Source organism: Rhineura floridana, chromosome 7 (genome assembly GCF_030035675.1).
Source record: "Rhineura floridana isolate rRhiFlo1 chromosome 7, rRhiFlo1.hap2, whole genome shotgun sequence".
Taxonomy (NCBI): Eukaryota; Metazoa; Chordata; class Lepidosauria; order Squamata; family Rhineuridae; genus Rhineura; species Rhineura floridana.
Window position 1 is genome coordinate 101,369,044 of NC_084486.1, and position 9,709 is coordinate 101,378,752.

The 9,709-nt window shown below is 43.4% G+C and overlaps 1 protein-coding gene across 8 annotated transcripts in view; it reads right to left on the minus strand.

Moving 5' to 3' along the window:
* Positions 1-4,929, minus strand: part of PIK3CB (phosphatidylinositol-4,5-bisphosphate 3-kinase catalytic subunit beta) — a 135,029-nt gene extending 130,100 nt beyond the window's left edge. For 5 of the 8 annotated variants that reach the window (XM_061636735.1, XM_061636737.1, XM_061636729.1 and 2 more), the window contains exon 1: positions 4,553-4,929. The gene's annotated coding sequence lies outside the window, so the exon portion shown is untranslated. Of the gene's footprint in view, positions 1-3,719; positions 3,882-4,552 lie in introns of those variants that run through there. The other 3 variants (XM_061636734.1, XM_061636732.1, XM_061636736.1) reach the window with 2 other exon arrangements.
* Between the last annotated feature and the right edge of the window lie 4,780 nt (positions 4,930-9,709).

Genomic DNA, 9,709 nt, shown 5'->3' on the forward strand with positions numbered 1-9,709 from the left:
GTGAGAGCAGAGCTTGGCCAAAAGAGGCTTTGCAGGCACTGCTGATTGGTAGTGATTGCAAAGCCCCTTACACAACACCTCCCAAATGCTTGACAAACATTTGGGTGATTGGGAAGTGTGGTGCAAAGCACTGCATTCTGAGAGGTGTCAATCATCAAATACCATTATGATGCCAGATGACTGCCCAATGGGTGGTACCATCCACCTATCACAGTTGGCCCATGGGGGTAGGGGAGATAAAGATCTGGCCCACAAGGCCCAAAAGATTCCCCACGCCTGGCTCAGGGCTACATGAATGAGCTGCAGCTAGCCTTGGCCATGTGTGCTCCCCCCTCCTTCTCCCATGCACCAAGGAGGAGGACTTTCATAACATTTAGTTTCAATTTCCCTTAAATTCAATTTGTTGTTTCATTCAAACCGTAGAACATTTATATTCAAATTATCAAATTTTTGCTGAATAAGCCAAGGTAAGTAGAAGCTTCACATACCTGTATACAGCCCCTTTGCTCCTGCTTCACTCCTCCCTTCACATGAGGCACAAAACAAGTCAGAAAGCCATAGATGCCCATTATGTCTGAGCTGGGAAACTTATGATTAATGGTTTCTTAACAAGCCAGAATATAATACCATGGTTTAAAGTGGGCATCCATATTCTGGCTTGTTTGGAAGCCACTAACCGTGGTTACCAGCTTCAGACATAACATGAAGCTGGGGGTAACTGGAGCTTTCTAGCTTGTTTGCTCACTGGAGCAAAGTTAAGGAACTGAGGGTGATGCATGAAACTCTTCCATATCTCAGCTTATTAAGCCTCAATTTTATTGCGTGAACATGGCTACTTACTATGATCAGTTTAAACAAGCCAGCTTCAGAAACCATCAGACTGGACAAGTCAAGTTTAATAGACACCGAAAGTAAATGTTGCCAAATGCAGACATGGGCCTCTGCAAGTCTGAAGCTCACTGTAATGTGTCCACATGGCACTAAGCCATGGTTTAGCATTATGTCCATACACAACCTAGGTGTGCAGATGTCGCATTTAAAACCTGCCAATATTATGTATGGTGTGTTTATGCAATCAGTTACCTTCCAAGCCACAATATTCCTTCCTGAAATTCAGGCAGTGTATGCAGTGTACGCATATTCACTGCTTGCTATTCAGCCACACCATGTAGAAGCATATTATAAAAAGAAGGGTTGGTAACCTCATAATTGGACTTCTGAAAGTGATGTCCATGGGGCTTCTCTTGGGGCTGGGCTGGAGGCTGCAGCTGGTGCAGAACACTGCAGCCAGGTTGTAGACAGCAGCACCTGGACATGCACATGCTGAAGAAACTGCACTGGCTGCCAATTAGCTAGCAGGTCTCAGTAATAAATTATTAACATATAAAGCTCTGAATAACTCAGGGCCAGGTTATCTGAAGGTCTGTCTGTCCACTTAAGACCACTGGCCTATACAATCCTTTGTGGCATCAAATTCCTACAGAATATTATAGTGTGGGTGACCTGAGAATTGGCATTTTCCACAGATGCCCCTAAACTTTGTAATGCCCTTCCCTCAGCTACACATGAAGCATCATATCATCATTTCAACAAGGCTTTTAAGTAGAGACCTTATCCCAGTCTGTGTCTGTGTCAAAATTGCTTTTTAATGTTTTTTTTTAAAAAAGATGTTTTTAAAGCTTTTAAAATGTTTTTGAAGATGTTTTGTTTTAATGTTTTTAAGGTTGTTTTAATATATTTTAAAGTCTGTTTTATGATGTTTTAAAGTGTTTTTAGTGCTTTTGTTTGCCATCCTGAGCTCCTACTGGGAGGAAGAGCAGGATATAAATCTAATAAATAAATAAATAAGTAAATAAATATTTGCTTCAGGTGTCTTGTATCTTTTTGTGCAAGCTTCCTCTGATCACTAAGATTGAACCCTGTGGCACTGGATTTTTGTATGGTACAGTAATAACTCAGTTAGCCAATCCTCCAGGAACCAAGCTCTTTTGAAGGTGAAACTGACCAGCTTTCCTTTGCTATGGATAAACCTTCAAGCCTGTCCCTTTGCTTTAAGGTGAAACTGACTACCCCATGTCTTTGCTTTGCTATCAATAAATGTTCAAGCCTGTGCCTTTGCTTTAAGGTGAAACCACCAATCTGTGTCTTTGCTTTGCTATCAATAAACTGATAAGCAGGTGCCTTTGCTTTACTAGGGTGAAACTGACAAGTTTGTGTGTTTGCTTTGCATAGAAGAGATCTCTTGCTTTCTCCTAGGGCTGGAGAGGGAAGGATCCAACATGATTCAGAGGGAGAGGGAGCCAGATAGGCACCCTTTAAAGCCCCTGTTGAAGCTGTCCCTATCATCTATAAGCGGGTGTAGGAACCTATCTCTGTTCTTTCCATGTTATTCCTACCTCTGGTACCAAAGTTTTTGTGAAAGAAGTAATGTCTAGGAATGCATCTACTTTGTTAACTGAGGTATTACTGTATTTTTATCTCTGTTTTTATTACAATGCTTTAGTGTTTTTATGAGTTATACACCACTTAGTTAAGCAGTTAAGTGAAAATTAAGCAGTTTAGAAATACTTTTAACTTATTTATGATTATTGATTACAATCAATGCTTTGCCTTTCATGTTCACATTTCAGAATACAGACAGTGTAGAACCTGCCTTACAGACAGAGCAATCCAATCCTTCCTCCCTTATGCTGGGCAGGGGTGGTAGCAGACTAGGCAGAGGTGTCTCTCCATCCGTCTCTCCTGGCTCAGCCAACCTCCCTGTTCTGCCCACCAAATGTGCAGGAGACAGGATGATTAGTTCCTCATTAGCAGAAAGTCCCCGAACAGGACAAATGTAGGGAGGGGGTGTGCCCAAGCTGGTCTGCACTGGATCCCAAGCTAGTCTCACAGCCATCATGCAATAGCATCGGGCCCAGATCAGACCTAATTGTCCTCCTCACATAACCCGTTTAGCCGCTACCACTGTGAACAGTAAGGCTGCAGCTCTGGCATTCCACAAAGCCCCACTAGCATGGGGTAAAAGTTAGGGTTATACCCTCAGCAGTTATATGGGCCTAGAAGCAGTAACAAAAGTCTACCCTGATATTGATGCAGCATGCACTACAGGCACTCTGGTGACCACCAGCCCAGTAAGTCAGTGACTGTGCATAAAAGCTGTCAGAAATGGGACTAGTTTATTTGATCCTGTGATCTTGTTATGAGCAGTCTCACAATGAGCTCTTAGGAGGACTTGGAAACAGAGTTCACAATTGGCCCAAGCAACTTCCCCTTCCTCATTTAAGTGTTTGAAACAGACCATCTTTGCTTAGAAATATGAATCCAATGTGAAAAAAGATCCCAAGTGTAGTTAACAGGAGAGGCCTAAAAGGTGTTAATCTTTAACTGTACAACTCCATGAATGCCCATTGGCTCCAGATGCACATTCTCAGACTAGTGAGATTTTGGCAGTTCTTACACAACTTCTGAAAAGGTTTTAATCATTTAACAGGGGGCATGCTATTACTCTCCCTGAGCTAACTGAATGAAAGAAAGAACTAGAAACAACTGAAGGATAATAACCATTTTGGAAGAGCAGCTGAAGGCATCCTAGAAGTTTACACATGGCAAAATAAAAGCTGTATTTAAACACAAGAACCCCAAATATTAAGCAGAACCTTTAAAAAATCAATTCTTATTCTCAGTTGTTAATCTGTAAAATAGGAGGAGCAAGACTTTACCTCACAGGATGAAGACAAGCAGGATTAGCATGGCAGGCAAGAAGAAAATTATGTGAATTATTGATAACATCTTCGTTTAAACAACCGCAGCTCAAGCTCTTATCGTTTGTTTTGGTAAGCATCTACAGCCCTCTGTTTGCAGCCTTCTCACTCATCCCAAACGATAAAAGAGTGAGAAGTGACTAAACTTCACATGACCACTTAAAGGAAGGCAGCAGACGGCTGACTCTGGTGCCTGTTGAGCAAGCCGGTGTTGTAATGTAAAAGGGGAGGGGGGGGAAGAACCCTAAGATAAATGACTTTATCATCTTACTGCCTCCACTATGATTAAAGAATAACAGAAAAACAATTCACGGCCATGTCCCAAACAAGAGTGAAATGGTCTCTTGGCAGGGGGCGGGGAAAAGAGAGAACAACAGACCTGGACCCAGAATCCATTTAAATCTACCAATCCTAAAATACAGTCACGAAGGAGGAAGCTCCACAGAAGTCAGCAGGGCTTACTGCCAAGTAAACATGCTCCGCCTGTAAAAATCTGCCAGAGGTAGGTTTCTGAAACAGGGCGCGCGCTTTTGCACTCAGGCGCCACAATAAGAGACTTTATATTTTTTTAAAAAACAAAAAAACCACTAATTCCAGCGTCTTCCACATCCCGTTTCCCACCAGGAGATTCTACAGTCCGGCGACTCGCAGCGGTGGTATTTCCCCACCTCATCGCAGGCGCATAGAAACAAGACAGCGCGCAAGGCGCCCCCCTCTCTCCCTAACCAGCCCCAGGTAACGCCGGTGGTTTCTCCTCCCAGTCAAGGCGATTCCAGGTTTCGCACACTCACCTGCCCAGGCAAGGGCGGCGGCGGCGGCGGCAGCTGCCACAGCAACACCTCCTGCTCTTCCTGCGCCGTTGCCGTAATCTCTTTCTTCCTCCTCTTGCTGCTATTCTTTGCAGCCAACGCGGCGGCGGCGCGGCGGCGGCGGCGGCGGCAGCAACGGCAGCTGCTTTTCCTAGTCTGCCCTGTCACCGGTAACTCATGGGTGTACCTTCCCGGGCCCAGGTCGCCCCAGCAACAATCCCCTCATCTCCAGTGTGTGCCTCTCTGGCTAAAGGCGCGCCAGTCGCGCGCACTTTCCCTCCCTACCGCGGGAAGGGGGAGGGCAGGCGTATTACCTAGGCAACAGCTTCCCTCCCTCTCCTCCTGATCCTCCTCTCCGCCCTTCCAATTCGTTCCGCCAATCTCATGGGAGCTCCTGACAGAAGATCCAATTAAAAACTCGAAGGACCCCTGCAACAACACTTTCGTTTTCTTCCTTCATTACCGACTCCGGATTTGGTGTCGCCAGTGGTTGGTACAAGCCGCCGCCAACTAGCCGTGCCTCCTTTGCAAAGCGTAGCTAGTTTGTGTGTAGGTAGCTGAGAGGCTACAGCTCGACGACAAGAGGCGATAGACTCTTGCCGTACCCCCTGCTGCAGGAAAGGGTTTAACGGGTCCCGGGCAGGAAGGATCGCTCAGCTTTTGGGGGTGGAAAGAGGGGGAAGAAGGGAAGAGGCTCGCGACGGTACGGTGGTCGGTAGAATAAGTAACACTGCCGCTCTTAAGAGAGTTAAATTAACGCCCATGCACTCGGATTCCCTGAGCGTTTACTCGAACTATGTCCCGCTGTGCTCTGTGGCACTTTCTTCCAAGTACGTGAGCACTGCATTGCAGCCTTAGGCCGCTATGTTGCACTCAGACTGTACTCAGATCCAGTTCGGTGGTGGTCACACGCCCTGCAAACCTCCCTGCACACAGGACATTCTTGGTTGCAGGCCCCCAAACTATGGCACCGGTTGCCTGCTGGGCAAATTTGAGATTGTGTTCTGTTTTATACAGGTGACCCATCAGTTTGAGTGAATTTCTGATTATGTGCTTCATTGGATATTTTTTAACCATGGTGCTTGCTCACTTTTCTGCTCGCTTTTCCTTTTGATGGTTTGATTATGTTAGATTGTAATGTTTTTCCTTGCTGTTCTCCACCTTGAGAATTTTCAGTTAAAAGGAGAGTTATACAGTCTCTAAATAAATAAAGTGTGTATTTCCCCTTCCGACACATTCACATTTTTAATGCATACTTAGTCAGGCACTGATAAGGTTGTGGGAAAAGAACTAGATGGTGTTTATTCTAGATTAAAGCAGAGGCAGGTATCAACACAGCGATCAAAAAATAGTAGGTGCAGCACAATCCTACACATGTGTACCCCAAATTAAGACCTATTATTTTTATTGGGCTTAGTATGTATATTTAAGATTGCATCCTTAATGTTTAAAATTAAGATTCTTGTGCTTGTACTTACCTGCAGATTCCAGGGATTGAAAAAAAAAACTTCCCCTTTATCTTAGATATATTAATAATTGCTGTGGTTACTTCAGTAGTAAGGGATAGAAAAACACTCTGGATATGATTCAAAGAACTACTTGAGAATCAGAATAGAGCAGCAGATCCATCACCATATCCCAAGCTATGGCAGAAGTGTTGCTGTTCTCTCACTATATGACTTCCAGGCGGTAGCCTTTCAGAGTATCAATATTTTGGACCCTACTATCAGCAGGTGAGGCCTTGTTGGTAGACTCGCCACTGAGCACTGCCCATTTGGCACTGACCCATCACAGGGCCTTTTCAGTGGTGTCTTCTCATTTATGGAATGTTCTCCCCAGTGAGAAGCCTTATCTCCATCACTATTAACTCTTTCTTTTCATTGTTACATTGTTTGCCTCCTTGAGCTCCTTAAGGAAGAAGGGCAGGATATCAATTCATTAAATAATGATAACAGAGGGGTCTTATGATTGGACCCTTGTGTGATGTGCAGGGCTGTGGAAATGGCAGATCCACAACTGCCAGTCTCCCACCTTTGGTGCTTTCTGCCCACCTGGGGCAATTGGGGGCCCCATTGCTCTGCTCGTGCAGGCATCTATGCATCATTCTAGACTGGGAGGAAGGGTAGGATATAAATCAAATAATAAATAAATAAACCCTTCAGTCATCAGTACTGGGGGGAGGGGTGGGATTGCACTCTTTTTGTTGTTGTACAACTTTCACATCCATACATAGAGATTGGGAATACCATGGTCTGAATGATCCTGACTTTAGTGTTCAGTAATACATCTTTGCATTTGAGGACCTTTTCTAGTTCTCTCATATCTGCCCCCGCCAGTCCTAGCCTTCTTCTGATTTCTTGACTATTGTCTCCATTTTGGTTAATGACTGTGCCAAGGTATTGATAATCCTTGACAAGTTGACTCTAAGGCAAACAAACTAATTTAATTTTAAATTAGGACTGTCAAACAGTTAAGGAAATGTAAGTCAATAATATGTTCTAAAAATAGAGTAAATTTGTATAAGAGTAAAAACAAGTAAAAAAAGCATAGTTTGTTTTTAGATAATGTTTTTAAATCTTCCAGTTAATTCTGCTCCCTTCTGTTTCTCCCATTTCCTTTTCCTATGTAATAGAAAACTTAAAGCAAGTTTGATGTACCCCTCTCATAGTTTTCCTGGAAAGGCTGGGCTCAATGCCAGATTGAACTTTGAAAAAAAGATTTAATGCCATTTTCAAGCAATAACCTAACTGGAACTGCACACTGTGTTTTAAGAGAATATATGCTGCCTCAGGAGGAGAAATAAGTTTACTAAATGGGCACAAATTTGACATCAGAAATGGCAATATTCAGGAACCATTAGGGGACCATTTGAACTCGGTATTCAGTGGTGCAACTGATCTTAACGTGGTCATTCTAGAACAAAAAAAACTTCAAAGGAAACTTCAGCATGAAACTGCAGAATTATAGTTTATCAGGCAGTTCAGTGCTACTAGTTGTGGCTTGAATCTGGACAAAGTTGTGTGTTCTGGCTGGGGCTGATGGAGTCCACCAACCTCTGGAGGACCACAAGTTTCCCATCCCTGTTCTAGTCTCACTTTCTCCTAAAAAAACCCAACACTGTGGCTCCACCTGTCCTCATACCCCTGGTTTTTGGCTCACTGGCTACTTGTACCCTGCTTCCTTCAATGAGTATCAGTCTGTGTCCCTCCCCATCAACAGCATGCAACCAATCCTGGTATTGTGGGGAGGATTTCCACATCCTTTTTAATTGGCAGCTTATTTGTACTGTCTCATCCCTTATCTCAAGCCACAGCTCAACACTGCATGCAAAAGGACCCGAATTCCTTAGATCCCTAGTGTAGCTGGGCTGGGCTGGGACAGATTCCTCTCTGAATCCCTGGATTGCTGCTGCCAGCCAGTGTCAACATCACTGAGCTAGATGGACCAATGGTCTGACTTGGTATAAGGCAGATTCCTATGTTCTTCTGTCTCCACCTGTTGTCTCTCCAGATTCTTGTTCAGAAGAAAAGGCAGGGGAAAGGATACATTCCTTTTTTCTACCCTCCCTGCTGCTGTATACCAAAAAAAGGGCTCTGGTTCAGGACTGGCAGGCAGCCCCAAACCTGAACCTTCTAAACACTGCATAGTATAGACCAATATAGAAAGTATAGACCAATATGTGACTGATTTGAAGCTTTTGGTTCAGACCTGTGAATTTGGGGAGCTGTGTGATTCTCTTATTAAGGATCGCATAGTGTGTGGCATTCAGAAAGACAGATTGAGAGCTAAGTTACTGAGAGAGAGTGATTTAACCCTTGAGTGTGCAGTGAATATATGCAGGGCAGAAGAGTGGCTGCAAAACAGATGAAAGATTTTGGGGCAACAGAAAAACAAATGGATGCCTTACAGGGTAAAAGTACCTTTGAAAAGCCAAAAGTAAGCCAGCCTCGGAGCAAATGGAGCCCTGGCACTACTACCAGCCCCCAAGAAAAGGAAATGCCACAGAGGCCTGTAGAAGCAGCAAAGGCCTGCTACAAGTGTGATATCAGTCATCATGACATAAATGCTTGTCCTGCATATGGGAAGGAATGCAGAAGATGTGGTAAACGTAATCATTTTGCTAAAATGTGTAAAACTAGAGATAGAAAACGTCAACGCAGACAAATGTTCTCAGTAGCAGATACAACTAAAAATGCTCATGATTTCTTCATTGGCACATTGAATTCTACAGCTCTGGAAGATGAATGGTGTGTGGATCTTCTCATAAATGATCACAAGTATGTGACCTTTAAGATTGACACAGGAGCACAGGCTAATGCAATGTCTTTAAAAACATACAAAGCCTTGCAAGCTGAATCACTTCAGCATTCAAATACTAGATTAATAACCTACTCTGGAGAAAGACTACATGTGTCTGTTAAATGTAACCTGGATTGCAAATATAAAGATCAAAGAGCTGAGTTGGAATTTCACATAGTAGACTTTGATGCACAAGCTGTACTCGGTCTCCAGGCTGTGACTCATTTAAATTTGGTGCAAAGAGTTAATTTAATGAAAAGAGCTCCAGTAGATCAATGGGATGTTGCAGTTGAATACAAAGATGTATTCGAAGGCTTAGGTTGCTTACCAGAGAAATACACCATTAAAATCAACCCACAGGTTCCACCTGTAATTCATGCACCTCGGAAAGTTCTAGTGGCACTAAGGGATAAAGTCCAAAAGCAACTGACTCGTATGGAGCAATTAAAAGTCATAGTTAAGGTAGAAGAACCTACAGAGTGGGTGAATTCAATTGTGGTTGTAGACAAACCTGGCCAGAACCAGATAAGAATATGTTTAGATGCAAGAAATATGAACAGAGCAATTTTAAGAGAACATTTTCAATTGCCTACTGTTGAAGAAATTACCAGTAAGCTAGCAGAAGAAGAATTGTTTACTGTTCTTGATGCAAGTAGTGGATTCTGGCAAATTCAGCTAGATGACAACAATTCCAGGCTATGTACATTTAGTACACCTTTTGGCAGGTACCGATTTACAAGAATGCCATTTGGTATCTCTTCAGCTCCTGAGGTCTATCAGAGGATGATCCAACAGACATTTGAGGGTATTGATGGGTTCACATGCTACATAGATGATATC